Genomic DNA, 23373 nt, shown 5'->3' with positions numbered 1-23373 from the left:
CCCAAGCGGTGTTTCTCGGGGAAAAAGAGGATGGCCCGGGGAGTCCGGACGAAAGAGGAGACACGTGGGCGTGGGCTGTTGGTTTTGCTCCATCCGGAGTCCCCGAGAGATCCCCGGGAAACCGAGGATGGCCCGGGGAGTCCGGACGAAATTATGCCGTTTTCCGGACGAAAATGAGAACCTGAGGGCGCGACTGGGCCGTTTTTCGCCGTCCAGATGTAAAAAACGGCTCGTGGGGGCTTCTCGGGGAGACGAGTGGAGATGCTCTTACCTTGCCTCTGATCACGGTCGTCGTCGGCGTTCGGTTGCCGTTAGGACTGGATGTTTCATTTGTTTTTAATGTTTTTGCTATGTCTTAGTTAACTGAGAATTTTTTAAGTCTCAGTCACCCACAAAAATGTATTCAAGTTGCACTTTTCTGTTAAAAAATTTTAATTGCATTTTTCTACTTAAAAAATATAACGGATCGGAGTTACATTTTTAAAACTGCAGTTACATTTTTCTGATGTGGTACCTTTTTTTAGGAACGGCGTGCGGGTCGAGTGCTCTCCTCGTGTGGGTTCGGCGCATGGGTTGGACCCATGTCCTCCCGATGTGATTTTCGAACCACACCGCACCGCCCCAAGCCATGGAATTTTCAGCTGAAACAGTTTCAACCTAATTAACCCGGTGCTATCCAAACAAAAACCCACCCCAATAGATCCGCACGAACCCGCCCCAGTCCCAGCCTAGCTGACGAATAAATTCTTTGCAACGCCGGCCAGCCGCTCGTCTACGGCGATTTATCCTGATCGCGTCGGTATAAATTCTATGCCTTGCAAAAGCTATGATACATGCATGCTTCACGGTGGGACGACCGACACGCGTAGCACGTCCCAAAGTGAATCTTGATTCTTGACCTGACCTTCTGCTCCTCTCCTCAGCTTCCTCTCCGATTCTTTGCAGCCTATTTATACCCCGATCCGGTTGTGATCTTCCCTTCCCCATGTGCGGTACATCACACCATCGCTGTGGTTCGTCGCCATCCCCGCCTCCGCTTGCCGTCGCAACCGCCGCCTAACCCGGCTCCCATCGCCGCCCTCCTCCTGTCTCGGCCACCAGGTCGACGCTGCCTTCCCCGCACCAACTTTGACTTTCCCTCCACCGAGGAGTCACCACCAAGGTATTGTTTCTGCTTTTTTTTTTTTTATGTTGCCTGCTGCTGTATCTTTGCTCACCACCAGATGCTGCGGTATGCTCAGCTGTGAATTTTCTCTGTTAGAGCATCTCCACTCGTGACCTCCATACAACATCGCGCCTGACCGTATGGAGGGTGCCGGCGCGTAACCCCTAAATAGGGGGGCACCGGTTCCGAGCCACATCCCCCAAATTCCTAACTTAAAAATATAAGCTGATTAGATTTCGTGTCCACAAAAGGATCAATGTCTAGATGAAACACATGGTCGCAAATCGCGACATAGAAATGTCTAGCGAACAAAACAAAAAAAGGGGGGCACACTGTCAACACCCGGATTTTTAAGTCCAGATGCCTATTATGCCGTACATCGCAATCCCAGGAATAATGTTTTTGCGAGACATAATAGTAAGTAGCATAGAGTCATCATTTATTACAACACATATTGTCTTACAACCATAGATCACATGATCCAATATTACACGAATATATTGTTCAACATCACAAATAGTAGCGGAAGCGAAGTAGTAGTGGACGATCTATTCCACAGGCAACGCTTGACGTTAGAAGACGATCCTAGTTATCGTAGACGTCCTGTTGTCCGTCATCCTGATACTGGTGCTCTCCTTCATAGTCTGGCGTTGGAATAGCCAGGGCAAAGCCATGAGTACTTTTAAAGTACTCGCAAACTAACTCTAAGATAAATAACTCAATAAGTGTAAGGGGATACTAAGCTCTAGGTTTATTTGCATAAAGCCAAGTTTTAGTTTCATAAATCTTTGGTAAAAGCCTATATCATGTGCTAGACTAACTCAAGTGGGAACATTAGTGTCATTCCCACAACTCATTATGGTTCACCAAAATGTCACCTTTCAATCCACCATTCATTTCTAGACTCAAAACATTTTAATGATAACGGAGGTAGTATGGCCTTTCCAATCGTCCGTAACCGTGGACACGGCTATTCGAATAGGTTTAACACTCTGCAGAGGTTGTACTCTTGTGCCACAACTTTTGATTTCATCCGTCGAGGATAACCCCGAATCATCGTAACACAGTACGCGGATCATCAATCGAAACCTTTCACTTATCTATGCTAGTATGAGCACCTCTCCCCATGAGCTTGGCCTCCCGGTGGAAACCGCGGTTAACCCGGGAACTGCACAGGGCTTGGGCCGTACATTCACCTCGTTTCAACATCAGTCCACACTTAACGGAGGCAGCCTCAGCGTAACCCCTATGATGTTTGTTTAGAGGGAACCCATACTAAAATACACAAGTTTCTAGTTAAGCCCTACCCATAATCAGGTATTGTGGGGGTACTCGTATAATTGGAAGGGTATCGCATTCAAACTCAATCATCTATTTTATCAAAAATCACCATCTCCTCAAGGTCATATTCACCTTCAAAATCTTTCACCTCCGTTCATTTCACAAATGTTCCCATCTAGAGTAGTCAATTTTAATTCTTAGCAATAGCAACTAGTCATGAGGGGGTGCTATCTAGCTTTATTTGCTTGGGCTAACTTTGATGCTCTTGTTCTATTCCCGACAAGTGAATCATAAATCAAAAAGTACTTTGAAATAAATAAGCAAAAGCAAATGTAAGTAAAAACATGGGATAGGTAATACATAAAAGTAAAGTGTGAAGATGCCTTTGCTCTTGTAGAGCTAAGCACTTGTTTTCAGCAAGGGTTAGCTTGCCTTGAGCTGGGTAGTTATCGAAGTTCTCTTCTTCTTCCTGAGAGTAGCCCTCCTCCTCTTGGTATTCCTCGTTACTAGCGTCTATATACGAATACGAGGTATAAATACTAAACCAAACTCACATACTAAACTAGAGGCACTCAAAATAGTTCACACACTAGTCCTATCATCAATCAAACATGGCATGGTGGATTATTTGATTTGTCTTTAATTGAAAGAGAAATAATTTCCTCTCATTATTCCTATTTCTTAAATTTGGTGGGTAGGTCTTTAAAAGAAATCATTTCTTTTCATTTCCTCTTATTAAGATTTAATCTCTCCATATAATAATAAGGTATGAAATATAGGTTGACCCAAAGTCAACATTTCATATCTATTATATGTGAGTTCAATTTGATTGAAGTGCTACACTTCACATAGTTCTAAAACTTAACATTTAAATGAATTAAAATCTCTAAGTAGTAATTCTCAAGGGTTCATTAACCTAAGTCATTTCCCCTGGTTATTAGTACTTAGGATCAAAATTTAAATGAGAGGTAACTCTCATATTAGGGTTGAGTTTGAATTCCACTTTAAAAATGCTCTAGAAATGACTACATAGCCATTTTATTTGATCTAGTCCATGATCATACAAACAACAGGGCTATGTTATTGCATAATCAATTAGAGGACATCATTTGTGATTTATTAGAATTGGAATTACTTCAAAAACTATTCTGGTTGAATTTTAAATAAAGTTTGAATGTGCAAAAGTCCCTATCTTGTATTTTTTGTCAAATTAAATCTACAATGAAGATGGGGATGGGGCCAGTGGCATTGGATAGATAAATTCATGGGCTTTCCAACGGTATAAGGTTTGCTAGATTTGGTTTGGCAGAATTCAAACTATTCAAATTTTACTAAACATTCAGCAGAGCAAAATTTGAATAAAGAATAAACTGGATTTGAATTCCTGGGCTTAGGCGGGAAGAGTTACTGGGCCGAAACGAAATAAAAACCCACTTCGCAGCCCAACACGCATCTGGTGCGCTCGGGCCGCGCTGACAAGGTGGGGGCCACCTGTCGGCGCCTCTTTAAACGCCGAAGCGGTACGCGCGCGTTAGGCCGTAGGATTAGACTAGGATCCGACGGCGTGTGAACGTCGTCTTCTCCGACGAGCAGCGGGCTCCCTGGCGGCGAGCCTAGGGGGTCGGAGGGCGTACCAGGCCGGTGCAGGTCTCAGGCAGTAGGCGCGGAGAAGTGGTTGTCGACGAGGAACGGCCTGGTGCAGCAGCGGCGCTCGGGGAGGCTCCAATCGACGAAGAGCTTCCGCGGGCTCCGGCGGTCTTGAGCTCGCGATTCGAGCAGCTCCGGCGAGGTCTGGTGAAATTGATGGGTGGAGGAGACTCAGTGAGGTGAGGGGAGTGGATTGTGTGAAGAGATGAGGTGCTGATCGTCGCTATTTATAGAGGGAGCGAGGTGGCCGAGTGTGCTGTGGAGGAGCGTCGACGGCGTGGCCTCTCCGTCGATCGAAGGGGCAAGGCGAGGACGGCATCTTGTAGGCGTCGTCCTGGCGATGCTCAACGGCTAGCTGGCGCAGAGAAAAGGCGACGGGATGGCTCGGGAGCTTGCAGGGTTTGTCACGGGGCGCGCGGCATCATTTGGCCGAGGACGGCGGCGACGGTGCAGGGGCAGGCCTGGGCTTGTGTCTAGCGTGTAGAGGGCGGGGAGTAGCTACTCAATGTCGCGGTAGGGATGCAGGGCGAGGAGTAGGCTGCTCGAGCGCTCGACGGACCGGCGTGTCCAGGGCGCGCTCACCGCGTCGACTGGCACGCCCTGGCGCGGTTTGGCCACGCGCGTTCTGGCCAAAGTAGAGCCGTGGCGTTGCGAGCTTGTACCATTCGTGTCCTTGTGCAGTGTAGATGCTCCAGGACAAGGGCAAGAGTTGAGATGAGGGCTGGAGGTGGAGATACCAAAGGTGGCCGGCATGGCCACGGTATGCATTAGACTAGGTTTTCTTTCCCTCTCCTCTCACTTTAATCGATCAAGCAAGGTACTGGGGTGAAGCAGGGGTTGTAAGAGGGTGCAATGATCAAGAATTAAAGGGGTTTAGGGAAGAAACCAGTGTGTAATAGTGTGTGTCTCAATTTGGAAAAGATGCCTGCCACCTGTTCGACATAATGGCCGCAAGAGAATTTTATTTGAATTTCGAAATTCTTTTTGGTGAATCTCATTTATATAAATAATGTGAAAGTATTGGTGGTGGTGGCACTCAATTTGGAGTTGTTTTGCAAAATGTCAAAAGTGACATAATCTTCTCTTTATTTCAGCATCCCCTCTTGTCACTTTTATTCTGGTCAACCTAGTCAACTCTAGCCATGATGGTCAACATCAAAGTTGCTCACCTTGACATGGTCTTGGATGACATGGCTTTGGTTGACCAAGTTTAGTTCAAGAATTGAGAAAACCAGGGGGGTAAAGAGGTGAAGAAAATATTTTTGTGACAAGTGGCCATTATCATATGTATGTGAGATTTTTGATTTCTTTGCATTTGATTCTTGGTTCAAGGGTGCAATTGTGTTAGTTTATCACATTGAAGTATTTTAGAAGCAAGGGAGCAAGCAATCTTGGCCTTGGTTGAGGATTTGAAATTTTGCATAAGGTGTATGTGAGTGGGAAATGGGTTTTTCCCATTTTCTCTAATTCCCCTCAATTTAGGGTTTAGTGATCATGCTTAGGATTCACAAGGCAATGTTTAACCATACTAACACTCATCATGGCCATTGCACAAAAGAATATCACTCAAATGCATATATCTATATGTGGCACTATATGCATAGAAAAAGTTTTTGTTAATTGCAAATTTTGGGTTTGGGGAATTTCTCTTTCTTGTTTATTATTGTTGAAACTTGGGATGTTACAAACCCTTCCCCCTTACAAAAGATCTCGTCCCGAGATCTGAGAAAACTAGGTACTAAAGAGATCTGGGTACTCAGTCCTCATAAAGTCTTCTCTCTCCCAAGTGGCTTCTTCTTCGGTGTGATTACTCCATTGGATCTTCAGAAACTTGATACTTCGGGTACGGGTGGTTCTGAAAGCTTCTTCCAGGATGCGAATAGGTACTTCGCGGTATGTCAGATCTGAGTTGATATCCACAGCTCGATGGTCGATGTTCTTGAAAACTTCGGTCTTCTCAGGCACTTCTAAACACTTCCGGAGTAGCGAGATGTGAAACACATTGTGCACCGCTGACATTTCTTCCGGTAACTCCAGCTGATAGGATACTTCTCCTCGGCGACTCAGGACCTTGAAAGGTCCGACATATCGGGGTGCGAGCTTTCCTCTAAGCTGAAATCTCTGCATTCCCTTAAGAGGGGACACTTTGAGATATACGAACTCTCCGATCTCGAAGGTCATCTCTCGGCGTCTCTTGTCAGCGTAGCTCTTCTGTCTTCATTGGGCTGTCCTGAGGTACTCACGGATCTTGTGAACCTTCTCTTCGGCTTCTCGGAGAATATCTGGTCCAAAGATTTGACTCTCTCCTACTTCCGACCAATTCAGAGGGGTACGGCACTTCCTTCCGTACAGTACTTCGAAGGGGGCCATCTGTAAGCTGGCTTGGTAGCTGTTGTTGTACGAGAATTCTGCGTACGGCAAGCAGTCTTCCCACTTAGATCCATACTCTAGCACACATGCTCTCAACATATCTTCTAGTATCTGGTTTACTCTTTCAGTCTGTCCATCTGTCTGCGGGTGATAGGCTGTGCTGAAATTCAGACGAGTTCCGAGTCCTTCATGTACTTTCTGCCAGAATCGGGAGGTGAATTGGGATCCTCTGTCGGATACTATCGACTTCGGGGTTCCGTGCAGGCTGACTATCCTTGAGATATATGGCTCTGCGAGTCTTGGTCCTTGATAGGTGGTCTTGACGGGGATGAAGTGGGCGACTTTGGTCAGTCTGTCGACCACTACCCAGATGGAATCATTTCCTTTACTAGATTTGGGCAGTCCGGTGATGAAGTCCATTCCTACGGAATCCCACTTCCATTCGGGAATCTGTAGGGGTTGCAACAGTCCTGCGGGGCGTTGGTGTTCTGCTTTGACTCTTTGACAGATATCACACTTGGCGATGTAGCTTCCAATTTCTCTCTTCATTCCTTGCCACCAGAATTGTTCCTTCAAATCCTGGTACATCTTGGTTCCTCCGGGGTGAATGGAGTACAGGGTGTCGTGGGCTTCTTTCAGGATAACTTGCTTCAACTCGGAGTCTGATGGCACGCAAAGGCGCTTGTTATACCATAGCACTCCTTCTTCATCTACGGTGAATCCTGGCGCCTTTCCGGCGGCTATTTGGTTCTTGATTCCGTCAATGCTAGCATTTCCTTTCTGAGCTTCCTTGATCTGACTAACCAGGGTGGGTTGGAGTTCAATGCTGACGAGGTATCCTTCGCTAACCAGTTCAAGCCTAAACTGCTCAAACTCTTCAAACAGGCTAGGTTGCTCAATTGCTAACATGGAGTTCAACTGACACGGCAGTCTACTCAGAGCATCCGCTACCACATTGGCCTTGCCGGGGTGATAGTGGATTTCCATGTCGTAATCCTTGATTAACTCTATCCATCTGCGCTGTCTCATATTCAGCTCCTTCTGCGTGAAGATATACTTCAGGCTCTTGTGATCCGAGTAAACCTCGCATCGATTACCCATGAGGTAATGACGCCAAACTTTCAGTGCTAAAACCACCGCTGCTAGCTCTAAGTCATGGGTTGGATAGTTCTGTTCATGCTGCTTCAGCTGTCTTGAAAGGTAAGATATCACTTTGCCTTCTTGCATCAGCACACATCCAAGACCAATCTTGGAGGCATCACAGTACACATCAAATGGCTTGGTAATGTCCGGCATAACCAGTATTGGGGCTGTTGTCAGTCTTAACTTGAGCTGTTGAAAACTCTCTTCACACTTGTCGGTCCATTCGAACTTCTGGTCCTTCTTCAACAATTGGGTCATCGGTCTTGCTATGCTCGAGAATCCTTCAACGAATCGGCGGTAATATCCCGCCAATCCGAGAAATGCACGGACCTCGGTCTGAGTGGTTGGGGCTTTCCATTCTTCAACAGTCTTGATCTTTGCGGGGTCAACGGCAATTCCTCCAGCTGACAAGATATGACCCAAGAATCCTACTTCTTTCAACCAGAACTCACACTTGCTGAACTTGGCGTACAACTGATGTTCCCGAAGGGTATCTAGGACCACTTCCAAATGTTGCTCATGTTCTTCCTCGGACTTGGAGTATATGAGGATGTCGTCGATGAAGACAACCACAAACTTGTCCAGGAAGTTCATAAAGATCTTATTCATGAGATTCATGAAGTAAGCGGGGGCATTGGTCAATCCAAAAGACATGACATTGTACTCATACAATCCATATCTGGTGGTAAAGGCAGTTTTGGGAATGTCGGTGGCACGAATCTTCAACTGATGGTATCCTGTCCTCAGATCAATCTTCGAGAATACTCGGGCTCCGGTCAGCTGGTCAAACAGATCTTCTATCTTGGGCAACGGATACTTGTTCTTAATGGTGACATCGTTAAGCTTACGATAGTCCGTAACCAAACGAGTGGCACCGTCCTTTTTATCCACAAACAAAACTGGCGATCTCCAAGGTGACGCACTTGGTTGAATCAGACCTTTGAATAGCATATCATCCAGTTGCTTCTTCAGTTCCACTAACTCTGCCGGGTTCATGATGTAGGCTCTCTGGGCTATAGGTCCGGTTCCAGGGATTAACTCGATGATAAACTCGATATCCCGATCTGGGGGCATACCGGGTAGATCATCCGGGAACACATCAGGATATCGACAAACGACCCTGATCTGATCCAAGGTGGGTTTGACTAGGCTTTGGTTACAAGTGAACTTTCGAGGCATCTTTTCAGATATGTGTTCGACTACTATTCCGGTGCTACTAGTCATGGTGATGGCCTTCTTGGCACAATCAATCAGTCCATGATGTTTCGCCATCCAGTCCATTCCCAGGACTACTTCCAAACCTTTGGCTCCCAGAACAATCAAATTTGCATAGAATTCTATTTCATGTATTCTGATGGGCACATCTTTGCAAATTTTTCTAGCTTTAGTTGTTGATCCAGGTATTTGAACTATCATGACATGCTTCAAACTGATGGGTTGAATCTTACTAGTGCATGCAAAATCTTCGGTAATGAATGAATGCGATGCTCCAGAATCAAACAGCACTCTTGCGGGTATTGAGTTAACAGAGAACATACCCAGCACAACGTCTGGGGCTTCCTGAGCTTCTTCTGCATTCATGTGGTAGAGGCGGCCGTTGCGGTTGTTCGGGTTGTTGGGGGCGAACTTCTTGTTGGTGGTGACACGACGCTGCTGCTGCGCAGGGCCTGAGGTGTTGGCGGCAGTCTTGGCGAGCTTCTTGGGGCACTCATAGGAGAAGTGTCCAGCCACTCCGCACTCGTAGCAGTTGTAGGTGGACTTGTCCTTGGGGGTGATGGGAATAGCGTTGCTCCCAGTCCTTGGAGCAGTGTTGGAGTTATTGTTGGGGGCGCGAGGTGGAGCGCGGTTGAAGTTGTTGTTGTTGTTGTTGTGTCCTCCTGATCTGGGGTTTCCTCCACTCCAGTTCTGATAACCCGGACGTGGATTCTGCATCGGGGGCTTGTTGTTTCTTGGGGCGAACCCTCCACCTGAGTTGGGGCGATACTTGTGGTTGTTGCTGGGCCCACTCTGGTTCATCATACGGCGCTTGCGGTTCTCATTGGCTTGGTGTATCTTCCCCTCCATCTGAATGGCGGAGTCAACAAGGGCTTCTAAGTCAGCAAAGGGGATATTGATCAGCACCGTCTGCATCTCATCATGCAGTCCATTCAGAAACCTCTCCTTCCTCTTCTCGACGGTGTCCGTCTCATCTGGGGCGTACCTTGACAAAGTGAGGAACTTGTCGCGGTATTCCACCACGGTCATTCTGCCTTGCTTCAGTTCCCTGAACTCATCCCTCATCTTCTTAATCAAACCCGGGGGCACATGATACTTGCTAAACTTGAGTTTGAAGTCTTCCCAAGTCATCAGGTTCCCCGCATGTAAGGCGCGGGTACTTGTCCACCAGGCACGTGCAGGTCCAGCCAGATAGTGGGTGGCGAACAACACCTTCTCGTTGTCCTCCACTCCGGCAACCTCGAGATTGTTCTCCATAGTCTGGAGCCAATCATCAGCATCGAGGGGTTCCTCTGTCTTGTTGAACACAGGTGGGTTAGTGTTCTGGAAGTTTTTCAGCTTTGACCCTGGGTGTTCGTGGTTTCCGTGGCCTTGATTGCCCTGAGCCAGTTGTTGAAGTGCAGCTAGGTTGGCTTGCCGTTCAGCTCTCTCAACTTCTCTATCAGCTAACATCTGTTGCAACATCTGCATCATTGCCTCCTGAGTCATGTTGCGAGTTGGGGGTGCCATCTGAACAGAGATAGGGATCATGAGATAAGAGGGAAATGTCTATGTCTCATTTTGGGATATAATTTCAACTTAAAACTTGATTCATATTAATAATAATAATATTACACACACACAAACATAGTCATGGAGATAGCACATATTACAAGCCAAATGTTCAGGAGGGTTTTAAGAACCCTTTCAACAAACTACGATACATGGGGCGGGTACAAAGGACCGATACATAACACGGGACGCAAGTGCTCAGACGGAACTACTCGCCATCGACGTTGATAGGGTAGACATTGTCTACCCCGGCATCGAGGTGCTCGTGGCCATCCTCGTAAGGGTGGAACTCCAGGTCGTCGTCTTCCTCCTCCTCGTAGTCGTCGTCGTTGCTGACGTAGGAGTAGCCGTCCCCCTGGATGTTCTCCCCTTCACCTTCGCCTTCCAGCTCCTGAATCTGCTCAGCTTGGGCAGCGATGGTCGCCTTCAGAGTGGCGATCCTGGTCTTCAGGCGGTTGATGGCGTGATCCTTCTTCTGGTTGGCACGGCGGAGTGCCCTGCGTTCTCCGGCGATCACCTTGATGGTGTCCGCCTGCTGCGCCAACTGGATGTGAGTGTGGTTGGCGTATTCGCGGGAGTTGTCGAGGTCGATGCGGGTCTCGCTCAGCATGAAGTCAAGATGATCAACATGGTGGCGAAGTTGCGGGTGCGACGGCAGGTTCATTGGCACTCCGAGGGAGTTGTGCCTTGCATAGTGCACAAAGCGACTATCCGTGAAGTCCATGAAGTTTTGCCCGCACAGACGTGCGAGTCCTTCCTGAAGTCCCCTTGCGAGACCATCCGCCCAGTTGTTCTCCCTGAAGGAGAACTGGATCCTTGCGCTCATTGGGAGTGTGAACCTTCCACGAAGGTCCACCATGATCACCCACTGAAGTTGACCACCGGGTTGGTCATTCAGCATTCCGCCAAAGACTTCCGGTGGTGGGCGCCCGAGGAACTCTGAGAGGGAGAAGAGGTCCCTCTCGAAGATGATCTCTCCACCGTTCCCCAACTGATAGAACTCAGTCTGGAGAAAGGGCTGTGCGTCCACGACGTGATCCATCTGTAGAGAGATGAGATGATTAAGTTAGATAAGTGCAAGTGTTCCAAATTTTAATTCACTTAGAAGAAGGGCAGGAATTTAAAGTTTGTAAAAGACTCTTCAAGGTAAGAAGGTGAATAAGGTTTTCATAACTAGTCAAATCATGAAATTTGAAACTAAGTTTTTGAGCGTCCATTCTAACTAGGGTCTCCTAAGGTCAAACAATGGCTCTGATACCAACTTGTCAACACCCGGATTTTTAAGTCCAGATGCCTATTATGCCGTACATCGCAATCCCAGGAATAATGTTTTTGCGAGACATAATAGTAAGTAGCATAGAGTCATCATTTATTACAACACATATTGTCTTACAACCATAGATCACATGATCCAATATTACACGAATATATTGTTCAACATCACAAATAGTAGCGGAAGCGAAGTAGTAGTGGACGATCTATTCCACAGGCAACGCTTGACGTTAGAAGACGATCCTAGTTATCGTAGACGTCCTGTTGTCCGTCATCCTGATACTGGTGCTCTCCTTCATAGTCTGGCGTTGGAATAGCCAGGGCAAAGCCATGAGTACTTTTAAAGTACTCGCAAACTAACTCTAAGATAAATAACTCAATAAGTGTAAGGGGATACTAAGCTCTAGGTTTATTTGCATAAAGCCAAGTTTTAGTTTCATAAATCTTTGGTAAAAGCCTATATCATGTGCTAGACTAACTCAAGTGGGAACATTAGTGTCATTCCCACAACTCATTATGGTTCACCAAAATGTCACCTTTCAATCCACCATTCATTTCTAGACTTAAAACATTTTAATGATAACGGAGGTAGTATGGCCTTTCCAATCGTCCGTAACCGTGGACACGGCTATTCGAATAGGTTTAACACTCTGCAGAGGTTGTACTCTTGTGCCACAACTTTTGATTTCATCCGTCGAGGATAACCCCGAATCATCGTAACACAGTACGCGGATCATCAATCGAAACCTTTCACTTATCTATGCTAGTATGAGCACCTCTCCCCATGAGCTTGGCCTCCCGGTGGAAACCGCGGTTAACCCGGGAACTGCACAGGGCTTGGGCCGTACATTCACCTCGTTTCAACATCAGTCCACACTTAACGGAGGCAGCCTCAGCGTAACCCCTATGATGTTTGTTTAGAGGGAACCCATACTAAAATACACAAGTTTCTAGTTAAGCCCTACCCATAATCAGGTATTGTGGGGGTACTCGTATAATTGGAAGGGTATCGCATTCAAACTCAATCATCTATTTTATCAAAAATCACCATCTCCTCAAGGTCATATTCACCTTCAAAATCTTTCACCTCCGTTCATTTCACAAATGTTCCCATCTAGAGTAGTCAATTTTAATTCTTAGCAATAGCAACTAGTCATGAGGGGGTGCTATCTAGCTTTATTTGCTTGGGCTAACTTTGATGCTCTTGTTCTATTCCCGACAAGTGAATCATAAATCAAAAAGTACTTTGAAATAAATAAGCAAAAGCAAATGTAAGTAAAAACATGGGATAGGTAATACATAAAAGTAAAGTGTGAAGATGCCTTTGCTCTTGTAGAGCTAAGCACTTGTTTTCAGCAAGGGTTAGCTTGCCTTGAGCTGGGTAGTTATCGAAGTTCTCTTCTTCTTCCTGAGAGTAGCCCTCCTCCTCTTGGTATTCCTCGTTACTAGCGTCTATATACGAATACGAGGTATAAATACTAAACCAAGCTCACATACTAAACTAGAGGAACTCAAAATAGTTCACACACTAGTCCTATCATCAATCAAACATGGCATGGTGGATTATTTGATTTGTCTTTAATTGAAAGAGAAATAATTTCCTCTCATTATTCCTATTTCTTAAATTTGGTGGGTAGGTCTTTAAAAGAAATCATTTCTTTTCATTTCCTCTTATTAAGATTTAATCTCTCCATATAATAATAAGGTATGAAATATAGGTTGACCCAAAGTCAACATTTCATATCTATTATATGTGAGTTCAATTTGATTGAAGTGCTACACTTCACATAGTTCTAAAACTTAACATTTAAATGAATTAAAATCTCTAAGTAGTAATTCTCAAGGGTTCATTAACCTAAGTCATTTCCCCTGGTTATTAGTACTTAGGATCAAAATTTAAATGAGAGGTAACTCTCATATTAGGGTTGAGTTTGAATTCCACTTTAAAAATGCTCTAGAAATGACTACATAGCCATTTTATTTGATCTAGTCCATGATCATACAAACAACAGGGCTATGTTATTGCATAATCAATTAGAGGACATCATTTGTGATTTATTAGAATTGGAATTACTTCAAAAACTATTCTGGTTGAATTTTAAATAAAGTTTGAATGTGCAAAAGTCCCTATCTTGTCTTTTTTGTCAAATTAAATCTACAATGAAGATGGGGATGGGGCCAGTGGCATTGGATAGATAAATTCATGGGCTTTCCAACGGTATAAGGTTTGCTAGATTTGGTTTGGCAGAATTCAAACTATTCAAATTTTACTAAACATTCAGCAGAGCAAAATTTGAATAAAGAATAAACTGGATTTGAATTCCTGGGCTTAGGCGGGAAGAGTTACTGGGCCGAAACGAAATAAAAACCCACTTCGCAGCCCAACACGCATCTGGTGCGCTCGGGCCGCGCTGACAAGGTGGGGGCCACCTGTCGGCGCCTCTTTAAACGCCGAAGCGGTACGCGCGCGTTAGGCCGTAGGATTAGACTAGGATCCGACGGCGTGTGAACGTCGTCTTCTCCGACGAGCAGCGGGCTCCCTGGCGGCGAGCCTAGGGGGTCGGAGGGCGTACCAGGCCGGTGCAGGTCTCAGGCAGTAGGCGCGGAGAAGTGGTTGTCGACGAGGAACGGCCTGGTGCAGCAGCGGCGCTCGGGGAGGCTCCAATCGACGAAGAGCTTCCGCGGGCTCCGGCGGTCTTGAGCTCGCGATTCGAGCAGCTCCGGCGAGGTCTGGTGAAATTGATGGGTGGAGGAGACTCAGTGAGGTGAGGGGAGTGGATTGTGTGAAGAGATGAGGTGCTGATCGTCGCTATTTATAGAGGGAGCGAGGTGGCCGGGTGTGCTGTGGAGGAGCGTCGACGGCGTGGCCTCTCCGTCGATCGAAGGGGCAAGGCGAGGACGGCATCTTGTAGGCGTCGTCCTGGCGATGCTCAACGGCTAGCTGGCGCAGAGAAAAGGCGACGGGATGGCTCGGGAGCTTGCAGGGTTTGTCACGGGGCGCGCGACATCATTTGGCCGAGGACGACGGCGACGGTGCAGGGGCAGGCCTGGGCTTGTGTCTAGCGTGTAGAGGGCGGGGAGTAGCTACTCAACGTCGCGGTAGGGATGCAGGGCGAGGAGTAGGCTGCTCGAGCGCTCGACGGACCGGCGTGTCCAGGGCGCGCTCACCGCGCGTGGCCTGGCACGCCCTGGCGCGGTTTGGCCACGCGCGTTCTGGCCAAAGTAGAGCCGTGGCGTTGCAGGGGCTTGTACCATTCGTGTCCTTGTGCAGTGTAGATGCTCCAGGACAAGGGCAAGAGTTGAGATGAGGGCTGGAGGTGGAGATGCCAAAGGTGGCCGGCATGGCCACGGTATGCATTAGACTAGGTTTTCTTTCCCTCTCCTCTCACTTTAATCGATCAAGCAAGGTACTGGGGTGAAGCAGGGGTTGTAAGAGGGTGCAATGATCAAGAATTAAAGGGGTTTAGGGAAGAAACCAGTGTGTAATAGTGTGTGTCTCAATTTGGAAAAGATGCCTGCCACCTGTTCGACATAATGGCCGCAAGAGAATTTTATTTGAATTTCGAAATTCTTTTTGGTGAATCTCATTTATATAAATAATGTGAAGTATTGGTGGTGGTGGCACTCAATTTGGAGTTGTTTTGCAAAATGTCAAAAGTGACATAATCTTCTCTTTATTTCAGCATCCCCTCTTGTCACTTTTATTCTGGTCAACCTAGTCAACTCTAGCCATGATGGTCAACATCAAAGTTGCTCACCTTGACATGGTCTTGGATGACATGGCTTTGGTTGACCAAGTTTAGTTCAAGAATTGAGAAAACCAGGGGGGTAAAGAGGTGAAGAAAATATTTTTGTGACAAGTGGCCATTATCATATGTATGTGAGATTTTTGATTTCTTTGCATTTGATTCTTGGTTCAAGGGTGCAATTGTGTTAGTTTATCACATTGAAGTATTTTAGAAGCAAGGGAGCAAGCAATCTTGGCCTTGGTTGAGGATTTGAAATTTTGCATAAGGTGTATGTGAGTGGGAAATGGGTTTTTCCCATTTTCTCTAATTCCCCTCAATTTAGGGTTTAGTGATCATGCTTAGGATTCACAAGGCAATGTTTAACCATACTAACACTCATCATGGCCATTGCACAAAAGAATATCACTCAAATGCATATATCTATATGTGGCACTATATGCATAGAAAAAAGTTTTTGTTAATTGCAAATTTTGGGTTTGGGGAATTTCTCTTTCTTGTTTATTATTGTTGAAACTTGGGACGTTACACACGCAGGCTGGTCGGCATCGCGGGAATCAAGCAATTTCCTCAACCAGGGAATCAGGGATGATGGTGGACGTCGTCGGCGTAGCGATCGGTGATGGTTGTGAGGCAGTCGACGGGGAAGCGTCAGTGACCGGTGGAGTAGTAGCCATCGCTGGAGTCGCGGTGCTGGGTTGGGGCGCGGGTGGAGCTCGACTCTCGGCTAGGATCATGGCGAGCTGCGCGGCGCACCACGCCTTGACGTCATCGTCCATGCCGCTGGTGTCGACGAGCAGGATCGCCAGGTCCTCCTTCCTTTTCTTGGCGATGATGTTGGCCTTGATCAGGTTGAGCTTGATGTCCTGTCTCTCCATGACCGACGCCCACCTTGTCGATGCTCACCATCTTCCATGCTTCGGCGAGGCACTCGTCCTCCCTTGAGCTCCACTTTTGCCCGCGCCCGCCGGTCTTCTTCGTCAGGTCCAACGCGGTAGCGCCCGATGCGGTGACGGCCTTCTTTTTCTTGCCTTTGGGGTCGACGATGGACGGCACACGTGATCTCTTCGGGAGCCTCGGCGTAGGTGTACACGTCATTCTCCCACCCAACATCGTCGTCTTCTTCCTCATCATCGGTGTACGCCTCAGCTTCCTGCTGCGTGAAGGACGGCTGCCCGCTGGTACCATCGATGATCATGTCCTCCATGATGGCGCGGCCGGGCATAGCGCCGAATGGCGCTTGCGCGCTAGTGCTCGCGGCGAACTGTTGGTAGCTGGGGTGAGGGCCAGGGTGAGGAGGAAGTCCGCCTCCGCTGTAGAGAGTGAGCCGGAGCTCAGGTGATCCGGCTAGCATGTGCAGGTCGCCGGCGGTGAAAGTGTTTGGGGCGGCGAAGGTGTTGGGGTTAAACCCACCGAGCGGGTCGAAATCGTGGCAGCTCGGCGAGAAGCAGGACAGGTGGGGTGGGTTACCTTGGGCGTCATGGAAAAAAGGCGAAGGCGACGCGGTGGACGGTGATGGCGAGGAGACGCTGCCCTGGCTTCCGCTCCACGCGGTGATGACGAACGAATGCGCCGGGGTGTGGGGTGCCGCCATGGCAGCGGCCCGTTCCATCAGCTTCGCCTCCTTCGCCGCTGCTACCACAACCCTATTCGCCTCCAGCTTCACCTCCCTCGAGCGGTGGCTGACGTTCTCCATCGCCCGCCACTGGATGTCGAACGCCCACTCGGCGTTGGTCATCCCCCGCGGCCGCTCCTTGACGACGGGTGCCCGCACCTTGGCGGCGAGGGCGTCCGGCGCCGATGTGCGTGGAGCGACGTACTGCCTTGTCTTATCACATGGATGTATGGTGGGGCAAGGGGATGGCTAGCGCGGCTTGCGCGGGTGAAATAGCGGGAATTGGCCGAGGGAGAAAGGGAACGGGGTGGTATGGCTCCAAGAATGGTGGGGAAGCTAATGATTTTGGGGGAAACTAGCCCTATCGGCGACAGAGCTGGCCCGCGCTTGCTTTTAGCGTCATCCGGCGCCCCTGATAGCCTCCCGCTAGATTGGGTTCGGCCTGGGGTAGCCGGATGAAAATACGCGCCACGCCGGCGCCCCTATTTTCATTTTGGGGTGGGCTATAGAGAGGGCGAGTGGAGATGCTCTTAGTATTTTTTTTTTTTTTGTCTGCTGCTTGTGTATGCTTACTGCTGATGGTAACCCGCTGTTTTAGTGCTATGATCAGACGCTTCAACTTTCATCTGTAACTTTGTCTCCTTTTTTGAAGACTAGTTATCCACATGAATCATGTCTTTATTTGGATGTAGTTTTTCAGCTTTAACATACACCGGCTGATGGAAACAGCCTGTGTGTTTTGCTTTGGTTTGATTTTCTTAAGTTTTCCTGAGCATCAACTGTGCGGAAGTGCATAGTTTTGTTAAGAGCGTGTCAATTAGGAAGTCAATTTTAACTGTAACTTCCACAGTTTTGATGCAAGTACTTGCAGTTTTGGAAGAGAACTGTACCAGCCTACCACGGGATAGAAAAACGGTAGAAATTTTGAGACAATTTTGCATGTACATCTACAATCTGCTATAATTTTGCTTAGGTGGTTGGGAAAGTAACCTGGTGTGCTATTTGAATCCCCTTTATGGGACTCGATCACTTTCTTTAAATAGAAGGTTTGGTATTGTCGGGTGAGCAGGATGTATTACTTCCTAACTAGCTAGTAGGCACAAAGTAGCCATACTCATTTGTAAATGTAAGATTGTTATGTCATCTTTTGGAGTTGTGCATCTGAATATTTTTTCACTCATGGCTAGAGTCTCCCTCTTCATGTTTCTTCCTGATGTATGTACTAATTGTGTGAAATTTCATGTTTAAGGGTCGGAGAATCATGCAAGGACATGAGGGGCATGAACTCAGGCGAAAGACGATTTCTAACCTAAAAAAAAGATCCACTCCGTTCTTACCTACGATCTTGCATTTTCGGGCAAATCTGGTACGGACTATTACAATACAAACAAACACAGATATAAAACCATTGATGGGTACGTGCAGGATATTGTACATATTTTTTAATATTATCATATTCATCGATGTGTTTATATCGGACATTCTATTTCTGGTATGATTGGCATTATAGGTTCCGGTCGCCATAGTGATCTTTTTACGAACTCATTCTTATCCGTACTGCCCCTTGGTAAGTAATAAATATACATCTTTCACAATAGTATAAATATCATGCAATCATAAATATTGTGTACTTATCCTATTTTTTTATACAATGCACATATGTAGTTAGACCTAAATACAAGATAGCATATTCAAGAAAAAAGGGAAAAAAACAGAGCCTTGAACTCATGGAAGTAGATTTCAAAACGTTTGTGGCAGGGTATATCAAGATTGCGTTCCGAAAGCCGAATAGAAGTTCACCACTAAACTGAATAGCATGGTCTGCAACATGGCGCCAAGTGTCGCTATATCAGTTATGGCGGCACTTGGCATCATGTGTACCATGTTGTTCAATTTAGTGTTGAACTTCTATTCAACTTTCGGAAGCGCAATCTCGATATACCCTTCCAAAAACGTTGAGCGTTATGTTGTTGCAGACCATATTGTTTAGTTTAGTGGTGAACTTCTATTCGGCTTTCGGAAGCGCAATCTCGATATATCATTCCACAAACGTTTTGAAATCTACTTCCATGAGTTCAAGGCTCTGTTTTTTTCCTTTTTCTTTGAATATGATATCTTGTATTTAGGTCTGTCTACATAGCTCCATTGTATAAGAATATGATAGGTACACAATATTTATAATTGCATGATATTTATACTGTCGGGAAAGATGTATATTTGTTACTTAACAAGGAGCAGTGCCGATAAAAATGAGTTGGTAAAAAAGATCACTATGGCGACTGGAACCTACAATGCCAATCATGCCAAAAATAGAATGTCGGACATAAACACATCGATGGATATGATAATACTGAAAAATATGTACAATATCCTCCACGTACCCATCAATGGTTTCATATCTGTGTTTGTTCGTAATGTAATAGGATGTACCAACTTTGCCCAAAAAGGCAAGATCATAGGTAAGAACGGCACTAAAGTTGAAATGTGGATCTTTTTTTAGGTTAGAAATCGTCTTTCGCCACAGTTTGGTCACAACCAATTCAGTGAGAGAGCACTAAAACCGGTAAGCCCCCCCCCCCCCCCCCCCCCCTCTCACCCCATGTAATTCACATTCATTATGTGTTCATGCCCTCATGTCCTTGCATGATTCTCTGGTCCTTAAACATGAAAGTTCACACAATTAATACACACACCAGGGAGAAACATGCAAGGGAGACTCTAGCCATGACGAAGACAATGAAAAATTATCCAGATGCACAAGTTCAAAAGATGACACAACAATCTTATATTATAAATGGGTGTGGCTACTTTGTGCCTAGTAGCTAGCTAGGAACTAATACGGCCTGCTCACCCGACAATTACCGAACCTTCAATTTAAGGAAAGTGATCGAGTCCCGCAAAGGGGATTCAAATAGCACACCAGGTTACTTCACTACAAGAATGGGCTGAGGTGCTGACGGCCGATCCCTACGCCGGGCCAAATATCGGGGTTGTCGGCGTACGGGCCAGCCAGGCCAGCCCCTTGCGCGCGCCACCATAGCCGGTGAAGATGGAGGTCCAGGACGCGCTCTGCTATCCTTCCTCCACCTCCTCAGCGTCGACTTTGTGCGCGCCACCGCAGCCGGTGAAGATGGAGTTCCAGGACGCACTCTCCTTTGCTCTCGGCGGTTATGTCGCGAACGTAAAGCTCACACGGATCCTCCCCATACTCGAGGATGCACCCTACTTCGTGTCCGGCGACTTCATCGACGGCCATCATCTCCCCACCGTCCTTGGGCTCATGTCGGAGACGAGGCGCCGCTAAGCGGAGAAGGCGGAGGGCTGGCGCATGGTGGGGAAGAAGCACGGGGAAGTTTACTGTGACCTCGTCAGCAGCGACGACGAGTGAAGCCGCTGCCACATCGCTGTTCGCGTCGCTGTCACGAAAGAGGCGCCGTTGAGCATTCCGGAGCCGAATTTTTGTACGTAGTTTGTCGTGGCAATAACTTCCTTAGATTTAGGTCGAATTTTATGGAAATTCAAGTCGCTTTTGCATGTATGCACTGATCAATTGTCGAATAGAATGTATGTTCTGTCTCCCACGAAAGTTATTTTTAAATTTGCAGTTTTATTGATGTGTATATGTACTTTTGAATCCTCAAATCGCGATTTATGCGGCCTACAACCAAACGTACGCGGTTTACGGTCTGAGGTTCTTGCTACAGATGCTACAGCCTGACTTTCCTCTGTGAAGTCAGTGAAGCCGTGTCCGCTGCGTGCCGCCGGCCACCTCCTCGGCTCCTCCTTCCATCCGCCGCCGTTCCCGGAGATGGAGGCGTTGGCGTACAAGTTTGGACCCTGCACGATCGATGCCAGCCTGCCAGGGAGGTCTTCCACGCCACGGCCCTCTCCTGCGCCATGGTCAACCTCCGCCCTGTCCTCCCTGGTAATATCTTTGCTTGTCCCCCTTTCCCTTGCCTAGTTTCTAGTGTTCAATTTACTGTGTCCACCACGAGTCCTCCACCTCTAGCTCAAAATCGCAGTAGATTACACGGAATACATAAGAAATCACTCATTAGCTTTCCAGCACTAGCACAATTTTGTACTTACAATTTCTCTTAACAAACTCTATGATGAAGTGGAGTGACTATCGGTAACCCTGACTTAATTTTGTTCCTCTTCCATGTAAGCACCATATCACTAATAATTATGTTTGCCATATATTCCTTGCACAATTACTAGGGGCAGCTTCGGCACAACATGAAAGTGTAGTACTTCCTCTGGTTCAAAATAATTACCAAAAATTAAATGTACACCTAGACATGTTTTAGTGCGTAGGTAGATACATCCATTTTTGAGCAATTATTTTAAACCAGAGGGAGTATTAATATTGTACATATTGTTGCCTGCAACACAATTTGTACTTAGCATAGCAGTTACTTGTGATCACGACTTTATACACTGCGCATATAATATTTGTGATATTCTTTATTAAGAGGTCTCAATCTTACTCTGCAGGTCATATCCTTTATTTTGACAAAGTCATCACTGAGATTTACAATTAAATGCTAATTGCATTCCTTGATTGACTGTACATAAACTTTGGTTCTTGCTTATTTTGAAGGGTGTCAATGGTCCATGGTCCAAAGTCCAAACACATACAGTAGAAACCAAAGATCTGACTCAAAAAATGTAAATTATATGGTATATACCCCTCTTTCAGTTTCCACAGATATGTAAATTGCATGGCTAGTGGAAATATGAATATCAAGCATGTCAAGAAAATTATCCTAGAGTTATATATCCATAAAAGTGAATGGTTTATTAAAATATGGTTAATCATCTCTTGTTGGAACCCTTTTATTGCTGGTAGGCTGATTACATCGCAGTTTGTAATATTGTCTTTACTTTTGTGTTTCATCACTTTATGCACCGACTAGTTCACCAAAAAGATTTGCTTCTCGATGAAAGGTGGGAAATGTATAATACAACAATTACAATTAGATACATCTACCTATGGTATGTATCTTTCACTACAGATAGTTATCAACTGCCCCCTTTCTGTCGCGTGGTTCACACTTTTCATAGTTGAAACAGTAAAATATCTACTTACATTTTAATGTTTGGTTTTACATAATTTTTTCCTTGACAAAACATACATGTCCTTGTGTGCCCCAAGCGTGAAGTGAAACGTTTTGCTGATCTAAATACTGACAAGACTATTGATTTATGGGTCACTGCAAAGGAAGTTGGTGTAAGGCTTGAGCACTACCACCAAGCATCTTCTCTTACATTTACAATTCAGGTAACTTCTCTATATATATGTCATGAATAGCTTATGCTTTCAAAATTATATAATTAGTTCATCCAATTTTAAAGGGCATGCGTCGTTGATTTTGCTATTGGGATCCAGAACAAAATAGATCAACTTAATCACCCAAATTACACTTACACTGCCAGTCTGCCATATCTGCCCTTTGGTCTTTTACTCCAAACTTGTTGTTGAGTTGATTATCTTGTCCACCTTTACCTTAACCTTTGGAGGAAAAAAATGGACCTTATTGATAGCATTTTGTACAGGATGGTCCTCAATCTGGCCAAACAGTTCCGCACGTCCACATCCATGTGATCCCGAGGAAGAAAGGAGATTTTCAAAATAATGATGAAATATATGATGCGGTTCGTTGACCCTGTCTTGCATCTATATAATTTCGTATAATATGTTTCACTATGTCTTACCATTTTCTTTTGTAATAGATTGATGTGAGAGAGAAAGAATTGAAAGAAAAGCTTGATTGGACATCGAAAGAAAAGATAGAACCATGGAAGAAATGAGTCATGAGGCCAGCGAGTACCGTGCTCTTTTCTCCTAGACGTATTTCGTAGAAACTATTCTGTAACTTCTCGCTTGGTGCTTTCCCTTAAATAAAACTTATAGGAATGTTTTTTCTGCAATATAGCAGTAAATAATTTATTTCCACATGGTGATGTGCAGTCTAAACTAATGAGTCTAATGTTGTGGGTTACTTGTATGCTACGTGGGATAACAGTTGTCTCTTGGAAGATATATATATTTTTACGGCTTACATGTTCTGTTTATTTGGGTCTGTACTGAATGGATACCTTTTTAGGTTAGACATTCATTACTTGTTGCCTTATGGATATTGATGGTCCATTGATGCTGAGCAGGCATGAAAAAATGGCAAAGGCTTCAAGCCTTAAATCATTTGGTAGTTTGCAAGTCTCTGAATCCTGCAAGAATGCAAAAAAGTATTCTTACTACAATTTACAGTAAAGTATTTATTTATGAGATACACAAGCTAGTGGCTAGGTATTTAACAGAAATTATATTAAGTATTAGACTTTCCATTGCTTGATAAGTAATAGCT

General features: G+C 45.9%; 1 pseudogene; it reads left to right on the top strand.

Moving 5' to 3' along the window:
• Positions 1-853: 853 nt before the first annotated feature.
• Positions 854-23070, top strand: LOC127300040 (bifunctional bis(5'-adenosyl)-triphosphatase/adenylylsulfatase FHIT-like; annotated as a pseudogene).
• The last annotated feature ends 303 nt before the right edge of the window (positions 23071-23373 follow it).

Source organism: Lolium perenne, chromosome 5 (genome assembly GCF_019359855.2).
Source record: "Lolium perenne isolate Kyuss_39 chromosome 5, Kyuss_2.0, whole genome shotgun sequence".
NCBI classification, from domain to species: Eukaryota; Viridiplantae; Streptophyta; class Magnoliopsida; order Poales; family Poaceae; genus Lolium; species Lolium perenne.
This window is presented reverse-complemented; position numbering and strand designations above follow the sequence as displayed.